The following is a 13464-nucleotide window of genomic DNA, read 5'->3' on the forward strand; positions in this document are numbered from 1 at the left end:
AAAGACAACTCATTCCCAAATGGGTTATTAATCACAGCTGAAGAGGTTAGGATTTCAAGCACATCATTTGTAGATACACAATTTAGTCAATAAGAAGAAGCTTTATTCTAGGAAATGAAGATGACATGAACGTTATCAAAATTAATCCATATGTATCAGCTGATTGCTAAATCAGTAACACTGATCAGAACTTTCTGTTTGCCAACTGTAGCATTAAACCGTATGTTTCTTTTCTTCTTGGAGGAAGAGAATAGGATACCTCATCTGGCTTTTCCATTTAGATGACAACTTTTTCTGTTCTCTCAGATGTGCGCAAATTTATGAATTATGGTTTGTAATTTGATCGACAAACATATCAAATAAGTGAGAACAGCTACTTTGTCTCCAAAATAATTTTGTGTTTTGTCAAAGAAGATATGAGGCTTTTTCTGGCAATGTATGCATGGTCAGGTGCCACTCGGCACATAAACTTAACTTGTAAACTTTCAATTGACCCATCTCTCTTTAGAGAGTATCATAAATGCTTTATGTCAAGGTTTGTTTAGTTTTTCTTTATTTGCTGTTTGTTCAATTGTTTTTATCTTAAAGGCACATTCTCACATAAAGACACTGTTATACAATCAGCTCTGGTCTGCTTCCAACTTCTATTAAGTCACTTAGAAGAATAGCTTCCATTAAAATTATCATGAGTGATCTGTGTTCTCTTTAACCTAAGGGAATATGGATAAACATGAAAACACTGCACGATATTCTGGAGTTCTTGTTGATCCTGTAAAAGTGCATTTAAAAATAAGTAATAATGCATAACCCAATTCTACATTATATTTTTAAAGAACCGAGTTAGCTGTACTTGTCATTAAATAACTGAGACTGAACCTATAGTCATATTAGTGAAGGAAGAGAAGACGTGATCTTTTTTTATTCACAGCCATTTTTTCTCTTTTCTCAAAAAGGGGGCAGCTCTTCAATATGCCATGGGAGTTGAGCACGACACGCACATCCTCTCACATACATCAATGAACATAAGCATAAGGAAGCCCTGGTGGACTGAAACCATGATTAAATGTTTACCTGCTACGCAAAAGTTCAGTGGGTCAAAGCCACCAATTTCTCAGTGGGAGTAAGATGTGACAGTTGACAATCTGCACAGCCTTGGAGACTTTATGGGGCAGGTCCATTCTGCCATACACTACTGAGTCAGAATCCGCTCAATGGCAATGGGTTTGTGTGTATGTATGTGTGTGATGCGTGGTTGATATATGTGTGTGAATATGTATCAGACTTATTACTCTATAATATCACCTATACCTAATTGATTGAAGTAATATTTAACTTAATTACATTACAAACACACTTTTTTTATTTCACTGAGAGATGGAAATTCTCATAACTCTAAAAATGGGAAATGTTAGCTGCATTAACAATTAGGAATAATACATTGTCATAAAATGGACATTATTAGATTTACAGATCTCAAATTTTGTAGATTGAATTCTTAGAGAGCTTTTTAGCATAATAGCTATTCAATTCATGCTTGCTTGTTTGGGATAAAATGATAAATTTCAAGTGGATGTTCCTAAATTGACTGCCTTTATTAAAGCAAAAGCATTTTAAAAAGTGCTTTAAAGACTTTCATAGTTTGGCTCTCCTGTAATTTTTTACAACTTATAAATCCATTTTAATGCATTTTTTAAAGCCATGCCATATATTTGGGTAGTTACAACCTATGGTTTTTTCGAGTTGATAAAAAATGAGCAGATAAAGGTATTAATCTTTTGTATTTCTATGAAATTTTTTGTATGAGGCCAATAAAGAATGCATCCAAAAAAAGAGAACATATCACTACTTTTCCCGTATCTGATTGCCTCCTTTCCCCACAGAATTTTGTCCTTCAATATTTTAAAAGTTATAAGTTTTATTTAAAAACAAAGACTTCTAAGTATGAGAAAATGAAAAGGTATCATAAGATTCTGTATGTTCTATTTTTAAGTGAAAGAGGCCTGGTGGCATAAGGGATTACTTGTTAGGCTGCTAACCACAAGGGCAGCAGTTTGAAACCACCAGCTGCTCCTCTGAGGAAAGATGAGACTTTCTATTCTTGTAGAAACCCATTGGAACTCAGAAGGAAAGTTCAATTCTGTCCTAGAGCGTCACTGTGGCAATTACATAATCTGTCAACTTGCGGAGGGGTAGGGTCTAGCCTGTCAATCAGGTCACAGACAATGAGACTTCTGTGTAGGCATGGCCTTCTCCTGAGGATTCAGTGAACTCCTTCCTTCCTCCCTGGAGGTGGGACACATGCTTGCTGGGAGACATTCCTGATGACAGGCCAGATGGAGCTACACTGATGGAACCAGAACCTTGGAGCTAGAGGAGGCATGGGGAGAGCACCACCACTGGCAAAAGACTTTCCACCTACTGGCCTGTGAACTTCCTGCATTTGGCATAAATACATGTGTTGTATGAGTCTGCAGATTGGACATATGGGCTAATATGAAACTTGATCTGGACTGGGCTGGGATGTTTTCTTAATATACAATGGCTCTTTACAGAAAGCTCTTTCCTAACACATATGAGTATCTCTGGATTTGTTTTTCTAGTTAACCCAAACTAACACAGTCACAATAAGTCAACAGTGACTGGAGGGCAGTGAGTGAGTTTACATTTAAAAAAAATGGAAAACAAAACTAACCTTTAATTCCTGAAATAACTCAGTTCAATGAGAACTCTGGCTATCAAATATGTTTTGCAAATTAAGGTTGTATTTCAAACTCACTGATGACTAAAGCACACGTGCATTTTATTCATGTGGAGGGGAAGGACATACATGAAGATGATCCTTAGCTGTTAGGAGATATTAGGCACTGGTAACATACAGCAGAGCTGCTATAAACCAATTAACTCTTCTACATGGCGCCACCTCAACTTTATCGTCAATCCCAATAGAAATTAAAACACACACACACACATCTACAATTAATAGCATTCCTGTAGCCTGTAAGTCTAGCCTGTTACTCTGGTTTCCCCTGATAATAAGGGAGGGCCTTATTATTTTGTTTCCCCTGGGCATTTATTAGGCATGATGAGGGAGAGGTTACATTTTCTCTGGAAAAGAGCAGAATCTTCAACTCTGTCTCAGGAGCACTAAAAGTCTTAATGGGCATTGCATTAGAAAGGCATTCTCTACTACCTATTATGTTATTCCTTCCCAATTAGAAACTTCATTTTAATGTGACTGGCAAGCATTTTAGTGCCTGTCATTTGATAAGATTAAGAGTGGAATTTGCTAAACATCAGTTAATAGACACTGTGAGGCAAATGGATGCCAGTGGGTAGAAATGAATGAGTGATAATGGAAATTAATGGATAGGGGAAATCTCCAATTTCCTTGGAAAATGTACTGTAACTGCTATGTGCATTAATAAATCATACTTCCTACAATCTTTTAAAAAGTGAATTATATGGTATTTTGGTTCAAGAATAAAACACTGATTCCAAAATCACTTTACTCCCTGTTAAGTATCACTTAATTGGATATATTCAAACTATATGTTTTGATTTGGTAAATCATCTTTTCTGATGTGTAGCGTTAAATCACATTAAACCATCAACAGCTGAGAAAAATAGTTGTGAAAATATCATATGTTTTATTTATTGTTTTTTAAAATTTTGTGTTATTTAATAAATTTTATTTATTTAATACATAAAAATAAATCATTTTTTCAAAGTCTTTTCAAGCAATATTCTCTTTCATTATAGCCTGCAATTAATCTCATTATGTTCCTACAACTATAAATGCTGTTTTCAGATATATTATTTAAATCTCTGAAGATCAAAGGGACATAGAACATACTTATATTTAAATTGAAAGACACTAAGGCTAATAAGGACTTTTTGTATATTATGACTATAGTGGTCTAACAGATACCTTCAAAATGATGTCTATTATTATATATTTCCGCTAACATTTTCTTTCAGAAAACATTTAGTTATTTCCATCATCTCATATCAATGACGAGCACTTTTAGCCACCTAGATTTAGTAATTCACTCCACACACTGACCATGTAAATTCTCAATATACACATCCATATACATACATATCCAAATACATATATACTACAACTTTGGCGTCAGCCAAGTTCGTATACCCTCATTACGGTCTGGATAATTGACACAAGACTTCACTAACGAAGAAAAAACCCAAAATGCAAAATAAAAACTATTCATTTAATAGAGCTATTAAATTGAAACAAAGAGAAAATATTTACCCTAAAATAAGTGCTAAGTAGTAAGGACATGCAAATGAGAGAAGTCCTTTTCTTGTCTTAGTTTTACAATTAAAGGGGCTGATTTTTGCTGTCACTTAATCCATGCATATTTCCTCTTTGTCAAAATGAGGTAACATTTATCTTTCCTAAGGCCTTTTATAGCTCTAGAAGTTTCATGTGTCCATATTACTGCAGTTGGATTTTCTGTTCACTTATCTCACCGTTGGCTGACACCATCAAATGGAAATATCACAGGCCAGACATAGCCTGGCAATGACAACAAGGCAGGGCACTCAGGAGGAAAGCCTACCCTCTCAGGGAAATGATTAAGGAACTCTGTGGGGGGTAGTGGGGGACAGGTGACTTTCTACTGTAGGAGTCTGAGTAGTACTAAAAGGAGGGATTAGATTGAGTTAAAATACAAGTAAAAACCTATTACTACTACTACTACTACTAATAATAATGAATACTTTTGATGAGATGGAAGAATGGTTCTGAGAAGGAGGTGGCCCTACCCATTCTCTTGACCTTGACCAGTGCACAAGCTTCTGTGCACCTTCTTTGTATTCTTATCAATGATCCCATCGAGCGAATGCGATCCACATCTCTACTCGTTTTTCTCCTCTTCTCAAACCTGTTATGCTCGCTACATCCATTTAATCTCAACCATATATCACTAAGAAAATGAAAGTAACCTTTATATATTCCATCTTCTCACCTAATTCTACCATATACCACCACTTGTGATCTGCATCCAATCACCTTTCTCTAGCTTAAGTGATTTGTTTCTGGGATGATTAAACCACTCATTGAATCCCATGGGTTTTTAATAGATCATTTATGGCAATATTCAGAAATACTGAAGACTGCTTTCTTATTTAAAAATATAGCGGAGAGGGAGAAGGAAGGAGGACAAAAGGAAGGAAAGGGGAATGAAAAGAAGGAATAAAACACTTTGTTGATCCAGAGTTCTCTAATTCATTACCTATTGCCATCCAAGTTAATCACATAGGAGAGGGTAGAACTGCCCATGGGGTTTCCCAAGCCACAGCCTTTATCCAAGCAGACTGCTGCATCTGACTCCTGGAAAACTACTACATGCCTTCCCTCTGCAGCAGCTGGCTGCTTCTCACCATCCAACTTTTATTTAGCAGCCCACGCCTTAAACACTGTGCATCAAGGCTCCTGAGATTAACTGCCCTAGACCTTGCATCTTCTTCACAGGTAAACTTTCTATACCTACTGTCTCTACTTCCTCTTTCCTATCACTCAATCTGCCTCAGCTTTTGTCTGTTTCAAGTCATAAATAACCCCCAGTTACTAATGCCTATGTTCATTTCTTTGTTCTATGTCATATCATATCATTTTTCCATTTGTAACTCACCAAATAAATAAGCCCAGGGTAGTATTTATATCAAGTTCTGGGACCATTATTGTATAACATTCTATTTACGTTGGTGTTTCTGTCACCAGATACAATAGCACTTCCTTGATAAACACTTGCATGAGTCTAAAAAGAACAATTTCACAAATATCTTTTTCAGAAATTGTTTGTTTTGAGCTTTGTTTACATGCAAATATATTTCCCCGTTAACATCAGTAAAATAGTTTAAATCACATTTACACTATTTCTTTCAGCTACAAATTGTCTCTAAAAGTATTGCCATTCCCATGGCATATCTTCAGTTAAAAGGTCATATTTTTAAAATCTCAATGTTATCTAAGCCTAACTAGAAACAAAATTCATTGCCATCAAGTTGATTCTGACTCATAGTGGACCTCTAGGACGGGGTAGAACTGCCCCTTTAGGTCCCCACGATAACTCTTTTCAAGACTAGAACACCCTCTTCCTTCCACTGAGCAGCTGGTGGAATTGCTGACCTTGCTGATACCTGGCAGGGAGTAACCACTGTGAGCCCAGGGCTCCTTTTATATAAACCTATGAGTAGTCTGAACACAGAAGTTCCAAGCACTTGTATAAAAGGTATTTAAAAACAGCATCCAATTGTTATATAAGTGGGTTTTAAATGTTCTTGCAAAAATAACATCATCTTTAATTACATTTTCCATGTACTTTTTAAAGCCCCCTTGTATTTATTAGTATCCTTTCTAAAGTTAATGCACGGTAGGTAGATAATAAATTATTGTACAATGAGTGAATGCATCACATATTCATAATACCTATATTCAACCAAGTAACTAAAATTTAATGATTTATGTATCTGAATTAAAAGAGAAAAGTAACTATTTCAGCAACAAATAAATTGCCCTTTAAAAGCACTGCATTCTTCCTTGAAATTTTTACATATCCTCAAATTCTATCGTTCTGACAGTTAAACCTTTCCTACCCTACTTCTTACTCCTCACTGTATTTCTTCCAGCACACATATACATTTCCGAGTGGACCCTGGTTTATTTATAACCATTTATAAACAAACGGTTTATAAATAGTGTATGCTTGCTTATTAAATATTTTTCTTTAAGAATCCTTGTTGACATAATATAAACACCAATTTCTTTCTTTGAAGGTTAATTGCTTATTTTCATTTACCTTTAAACTGAGGTGTAGATGTTCATGGTTCATGCTATCGTTTCTCGAAAGCGCAGCCTCTGAGAAGGTAATCCTTCAGACAAACTAGATAAAATGCAAAATGTTCTCCATCTTTTCCACGCTGGCATATTTAGGTGTCTGAACAAACTTCTCCTTGACCTTCGTGATCATCGGAAGCATACTATCACCTTGTGTGTCCTTTAACCCTGATACCTTATAGAGGACTTACATGGAAGGGTCCTTCATATCCACAAGGCCACTTTCTAGAATCCATGAGAATGATGTGCTCTATGACTGTCCAATTTAAGTCTTCACCCATGATGCAAAGTGGGAGGTACATGAAAACGTCATCATTTTGCCTGGACAACTGTTAGGCCAGGGGAAGTGCTCAGCTGCTATGCACTGTTTGCTTCCCTAAAGAACGTAACAAATGCTACTTTCCATGTACGAACAGGTGTTCAGGCACTGGTCAGTAGAACATGTTTATGGAATAATCCAAACTAGCGATTAGTTTGTATTTCCAAATGACATCTAAAATATCTATATATTGGGGATGACCTGAAAATACATCTGAGATTTTTCATGTATGCACCTCAGATTTAGAGTAGCAAAACAGGGCCTGGAGATGTTGTCACTCAGACTTCTAGTTTAAAGCTATATGCATTTTATTTTCTTAAAGGTATTGTTAAGATTCTTCAGTTTGTGCATTGAGAATTTAAATATGAGGGAGAGAATACAAGCTGGATATTAAAAAATATCATTAACCAACGAAGTGTCTCTTAAAGAGCCTAGATGGCACAAGTATAAGTGTTTGGTTATTAACTAAAGTAAAGTGGTGCAAACCCACAAACAATTCTGTGGGAGAAAACAACTATTGATCTTCCTCCATAAAGATTCCATCTTGAGAAACTATGAGGCAGTAAGTACTACATAAGTACTACACGGTAAATCAAAGTATGATGCAATGCTGATCCAATGTAGTATTCTCACATACTGTGTTGGAGACATTGATAATTGGGTCTTATATAAATTTTGTTGGGCCAGGATTCTCAATGGTTTGGCAGTTAAAGTCCAGTAACCCAACTCTCATCCCATCCCCCGCCCCCAACATGTGACCTGACACAATATAATCAATTCCATAATGGCATATGCTGTGAACAGTCATTCAGAGTAAGGTTGAAATACGACCTCTTTCCAGGATCACAACCTTGATGCAACTGAAAGGATAATTCCTTTCAATTGTTCCCTAATTTGTGTATACGTGGATGCTATGGAAAATCTCTGACTCATAAACTTCTGCTTTTTGAGCTAATAGTCTGCCATATTGCCTGCCAATCCAAGGAACCAGCAGCAGGTTGCCATCTGACTTCCAGTCATGGATTCAATTGCCTCTCTGATCACAAATTTGAATTGCCGATCTTGGATTCATTCTTCTCTGCAGCCACCAGTCCATGGTGTTCCAACCAATACTGGACTAATCAGCCCCCAAATCCATGCCTGTTAGGAGAAATCTCCAGCTTAATAGCTGACACGAGGCCTGTCGGAACTCAGACTAGGCTGGCGCACTTCTATAACTCTGTAAGTCTTGATGTACATTTGTCCCTTGCTATCTATCTAGATATAGGTATAGGGTTAGGGGTACGAGTAGGTGAAGAATTATACGTAGCAAAAGAGCTAGAGCTAGATCAGTGATTCTCAACCTTCCTTATGCCACAACTCCTTAATAGTTCCTCATGTTGTGGTGACCCCCCAACCATAAACTTATTTTCATTGCGACTTCATAACTGTAATTTTGCTACTGTTATGCATCAGGGAACCCCTGAGAAAGGGTCCTTCGACCCCCAAAGGCACGATCCACAGGTTGAGAACTGCTGGCCTAGATGAACACACCATTGGTGTTGCTTCTTGAGAGAATCCTGTCTAGCACAGAGACCACTTCCTGAATAGGACAGATCATGTGCAACAACCATGCTGCATGTTGCTACGGTGCTAAACAACGTCAGTGGCACTTCCAGACGAAGGTGGATAAAGAAGAAAGGCCTAGCAATCTACTCTGGTAAAGCAGCCAATAAGAACCCTATGGATGACAATCTTGAAATAAACAGTTCTTTCCAGGAGTGCTTAATAATTTTGTGAACTTTATAAAATTGAATGTAAAATATGTATGTAATTTCATATGCTTCTTTTGAAAAGGTTTAGAACTTTAAAAGTGTCTTTTAAAATGTTGTGCTATGAAATAAATAAGAAAGCTCTCAACCAGGTAAATAAAGGACAATATATTAGCCTGAACCAGGGTTTATTGTCCCATATGGTAACCCTGCCTTCGGATCAATAGCCTCCCCTACAAGTTAGTCTGTACTGGATATTTTGAGCATATTGCCTTTCATGTTTGATTTCTCCTTCTTACTGAAATATGCATAGCCATTACCTCTTACTCAGAGATCCGTTGCACATAGCTGGCTATGAATAGATTAAACCAGAGCCATGTTGCCAGAGGAGGCTATGCATTGAGCTGCTAACCACAAGGCCGCAGTTCAGAACTATCAGTGGCTCAACAGGAAAAAGAGGCTTTCTACTCCTGTAAAGATTCACTGTCTCGGAAACTCACCAGGGCTGTTCTATTGTCCTACGGAGTCCGTATGAATAAAAATACACCAAAGACAATGAATTTGATTTCTGTGAGTTGCCTGATCAAGATGCGGGACTGGTTAGCAATTCATGAATTGACCAGGGATGCAGAACTCTACCCTCAATGGGCAATAAAAGCTCGTTACCATTTGATTATTTTACTCTAAATAGTTTTTAGCATTTCTGTTAAGGAGATAGTTAAGAATGGTTTTAATTTAACACTCTGTTACATGCAACAAACCTAATGTGCAACAGAACCAGCATCCCCTTTGACATCTCATGCACTTCTGCTAATGCGGCATCAAGATATTAACTCGGGGAAAATGACACTGACACTGGTGCTTGTTTTCGACGGTGATTATAAGATTTCTGGGGTTCACAAAATATCCAAAGAACAACATAAGGAACAATTACCTTTATTTTCTGAAGAGGCAACAAATTTTGATTTAAGATAAATCTTCATTTACCAAAGACGTTAATTTTAATAACTTTAGCTTTGTATACGTTACCATTTACCTCAGTCATTATTAATGAGCTATGGGGGCAAACAAGAGTATTAAGGCTTTCAAATCTTTTAACTAGAAGGAATCAGTGAACGTGGGATTAACTAAGCCTTGTGTACTTGAACCTATAATCTCGGATTTGAAGGGAGAGAAAGCACACCCTCTGAGGTCCTGGCACTTACCAGGAACCCCATCTGGCCTGGGGAAAGACGATCTATCACTGGTGAGGTGGTGAGCACAGCAGGGCTCCCTGTAAAGTGCAGCCAGCTCTCCGAGGCAGACACCAACAAGGCAGTCAGAGTCAGCCGCACGCACCATGACTCCAATTGCCAATTTTCCTCAGGTTTTGAATCCAGATGGACTCTTTCAGTAAAAACTGTGGTGATTAATAAAGACTTTTTGTACAAGTGTTAGACAAGGCAAAGGAGATATGCATCTATGTCACATTATCCTCATTTTGGCTATGATTTAGTGACATCTACATGACAGATGCCTGACAGATCTTTAGGTTTAAAAGGCAAAGAGACCAGTACCCGGGATTGTGCTGTTTCAAGCTTCTGGAGCAGGATATGAAGAAAAGAGGTCAGGATTCGTGCTAAAGCAGCTGCATAAAATAACATATTTATCAGAATATGAACCAGAGTTGTATTTAAGGAACAGTTGATGCAGAACTGCTGACCATCTTGTTGTCTGATGGGACAGCTTTTCCTCACTTGGAAGGACGCAGTCTCTCGCTCCCATCGCAGATAGGCAACTGCACTTCTTTTCTAACTGAGCCGGCTCTTCACTTTATGTCATTTCCCCAGGCAGCCCCGCCCTCACTGTCATGCCCTGGCAACTGTTCTCTCTACTTGTGTTTGTTCTTCACCTAAAAGCTCATCTGTACCCACAGACCAGAGACATTTACGAGACACATACATTTGGAAGGAGTGTAAAATGGAGAGTCATTCTGTTAAAGGTGGTGGGAAAACCTGGAAAGGCATAGTGATAGCCCTTGAACTCCTAATGCACATGCTGATGTTTATGAATGGGACGTGTGAACAATTGCACAGGTGAGCAATGCTGAAAAAGCAAACATTTTGTACATCTATATCTTCCACAATAAAAAAGTGATTTACAAGCTTTTAAATACTATAATTCCTGCATGATGCATGATATCAAAATAAACACTTGTGCTCCCTTCCATGCCTACGCTCCCTTCACATCCACTCACACAACCCACATTTCATAATTATTTTCTATGAAGAAAAATGTATTTGCTAATTATTTACAATATTTCGATTGCACCCTACCCTTCCTCTCCCATCATTCCATTTCTTTTTAGATCATCCGACTTTACACATGCAAATCTCGACCCCCTTACAGGGATCCCGTGATCCACACAGCAGCAGTTGCCTCCATGTAGACCAGAATTCCTGGTCCCCTGAGATCAATATCCTCTTCACAGGAATCCTCAGACCTCACTTCTCTTTTCTTTTCCTTGAGTGTACAGTGAAATTTCAAAAGCTATATAGCATGTGATGATATCATGCTGATAGCTAATGTAAGGTGTGTTTATATTTTCTTTCTTCCCTCCACCCCAGATTTTAAAGTATGAAACACTTCAACAGTTTGCATGCCAATCTTGTGCAGAAACCATGGTAATCTACTCTATAGCATTCTAATTTTAGTGTATGTCCTGCCAAAGCAAGAAATACATTTGCTTATTTTTTAAAGTCTTGATTTAATTTATATTAGAGCAAATAAAAAGAGATCAAATCATATCAAATATATTCTCAGTCTCCTAAACCTACCGTGCTTACTTCTGCCTTTGAGTCCTATTTCGTATTCTATTCCTGGATTAACTTTAAACTGTATTTTCTGCCAAGATAACTTCTATATATCTGAGTGGACAGCTGCAGTATTGTCATTTCCTTCCTACCTTCCTTCCTTTTCTTCCTTTTGCTCTATACCACTTCCTTTGTGGAAATCATTCCATCGCGAATGCAAATTTTGTGACCTTGGTGGTTGTACTGAGTAAGCTTTGGATTGTTAACTGCAAGATTGCAAGGTAGGCAGTTCAGACTCACCAGCTTCTAGATGGGAGAAAGATGAGGCTGTCTGCTCTCTTAAAGAGTTGCTGCCTCAGAAACCCTATATAGCAGCAGTTCTCAAACTGTGAGTCATGATGACCCCTTTTGCAGTCGAACAACCCTTACCAGTGGTCACCTAAGACCATAAGAAAACATATTTCCAGTGGTTTTAGGAACCAAGACACCACTCATTGGTCCACCCACATGCAGATACACCCACATACTAGTACCTAGAGTGATGACATCATCGAGCCAACCCCCTAACATACACCTGGTACAAATACAGGTGTATGTGACAGGGTTGGTGCCATAACGTACTTATGGGGACCAATTCTCATATGTTCGTAGAGAGCAGCTGCCATTTTGAAAGCAGCTACTCTGTTAAAAGGAGCTACTATGTTGAAAGCAGCAGTATTGGGGGTAAAATAACACTTCATTAATATAATAACTGGGTAAATGCAATATCATGCATTGAAAAACACCAACTACTGCAAATATATATATATCTGTACCATGGGAACTTAATCTGGATGCTGACCAGTGTTTTTATATTCAGCTGTGGTTGATGTGAATACTGCCCTCTTGTGATTGTAACAGGTATGTAAAAAAAACAGCAACAGAGTATGATAAATCATAGGAAACTTTAATGAACTGTATTGACTGAACTATGCCATGTATCATTTTTTGTATCATTAAAGCTATTGTTATATATTATTTTCATTAGTGAACCATCCCATGACAACAGATCAAGTAGAGAAGAATGTTAAGAAAAGAAAATATAGTGAGGAGTATAAAACCATATGTTTTACAGTTTGGTTTTACCTCAATTGTTATAGCAGAATGGAGAAACTGCAATGTGTTATTTGTTGTGAAGTTCTAACAGCCAAATCTATGAAGCAGAACATTTTGATAGCAAGCATCTGAGCTTTGCCGGCAAGGATACCAACTGTTTTAGAAACAAAGATGATGGACTCAAGAAAGCTAGACTTGATACTGGTGGCAAGTACCACCAACAAAATGTAGCAGCTGTTGAAGCTTCATATTTGGTGGCACTCAGAATCACCTGAGCTATGAAACCTCACACCATTGCTGAGAATTTACTGTTGCGAGGGGCCAAAGACATTGTTCGAGTTATGATTGGAGACAAATTTGTTATGAAATTGAGTGCAATTTCCTTATCTAATGATACTGTCCACAGGAGAATAGATGACATGTCTGCTGCTATTCTTAATCAGGTAACCCAGAAAATTAAATCTGCTCCACTTCCAATGTTTAGCATCCAGCTCGATGAATCTACAGATGTTGCAAACTGTTTAGTTACTGGTTTACGTGAGGTATATTAATGATGGCGACTTTAAAAATGAGTTTCTTTTTTGCAAACCTCTTGAAACGACACCTACAGTACGTGATATATTTGACACAGGTGGTTCATTTCTGAAG

General features: G+C 37.6%; 1 protein-coding gene and 1 non-coding gene across 25 annotated transcripts in view; both read right to left on the minus strand.

The window, feature by feature from the left end:
* Window positions 1–13464, minus strand: part of NRXN1 (neurexin 1) — a 1284195-nt gene that overhangs the window by 1205234 nt on the left and 65497 nt on the right. The gene's annotated exons all lie outside the window — the stretch shown is intronic.
* LOC115867942 lies at window positions 11540–11644 on the minus strand. The gene has a single exon (XR_004045339.1). It is a non-coding gene; the product is annotated as a U6 spliceosomal RNA (small nuclear RNA).

Source organism: Echinops telfairi, unplaced genomic scaffold (assembly GCF_000313985.2).
Source record: "Echinops telfairi isolate 266 unplaced genomic scaffold, ASM31398v2 ScPeMD7_7475;HRSCAF=8513, whole genome shotgun sequence".
NCBI classification, from domain to species: Eukaryota; Metazoa; Chordata; class Mammalia; order Afrosoricida; family Tenrecidae; genus Echinops; species Echinops telfairi.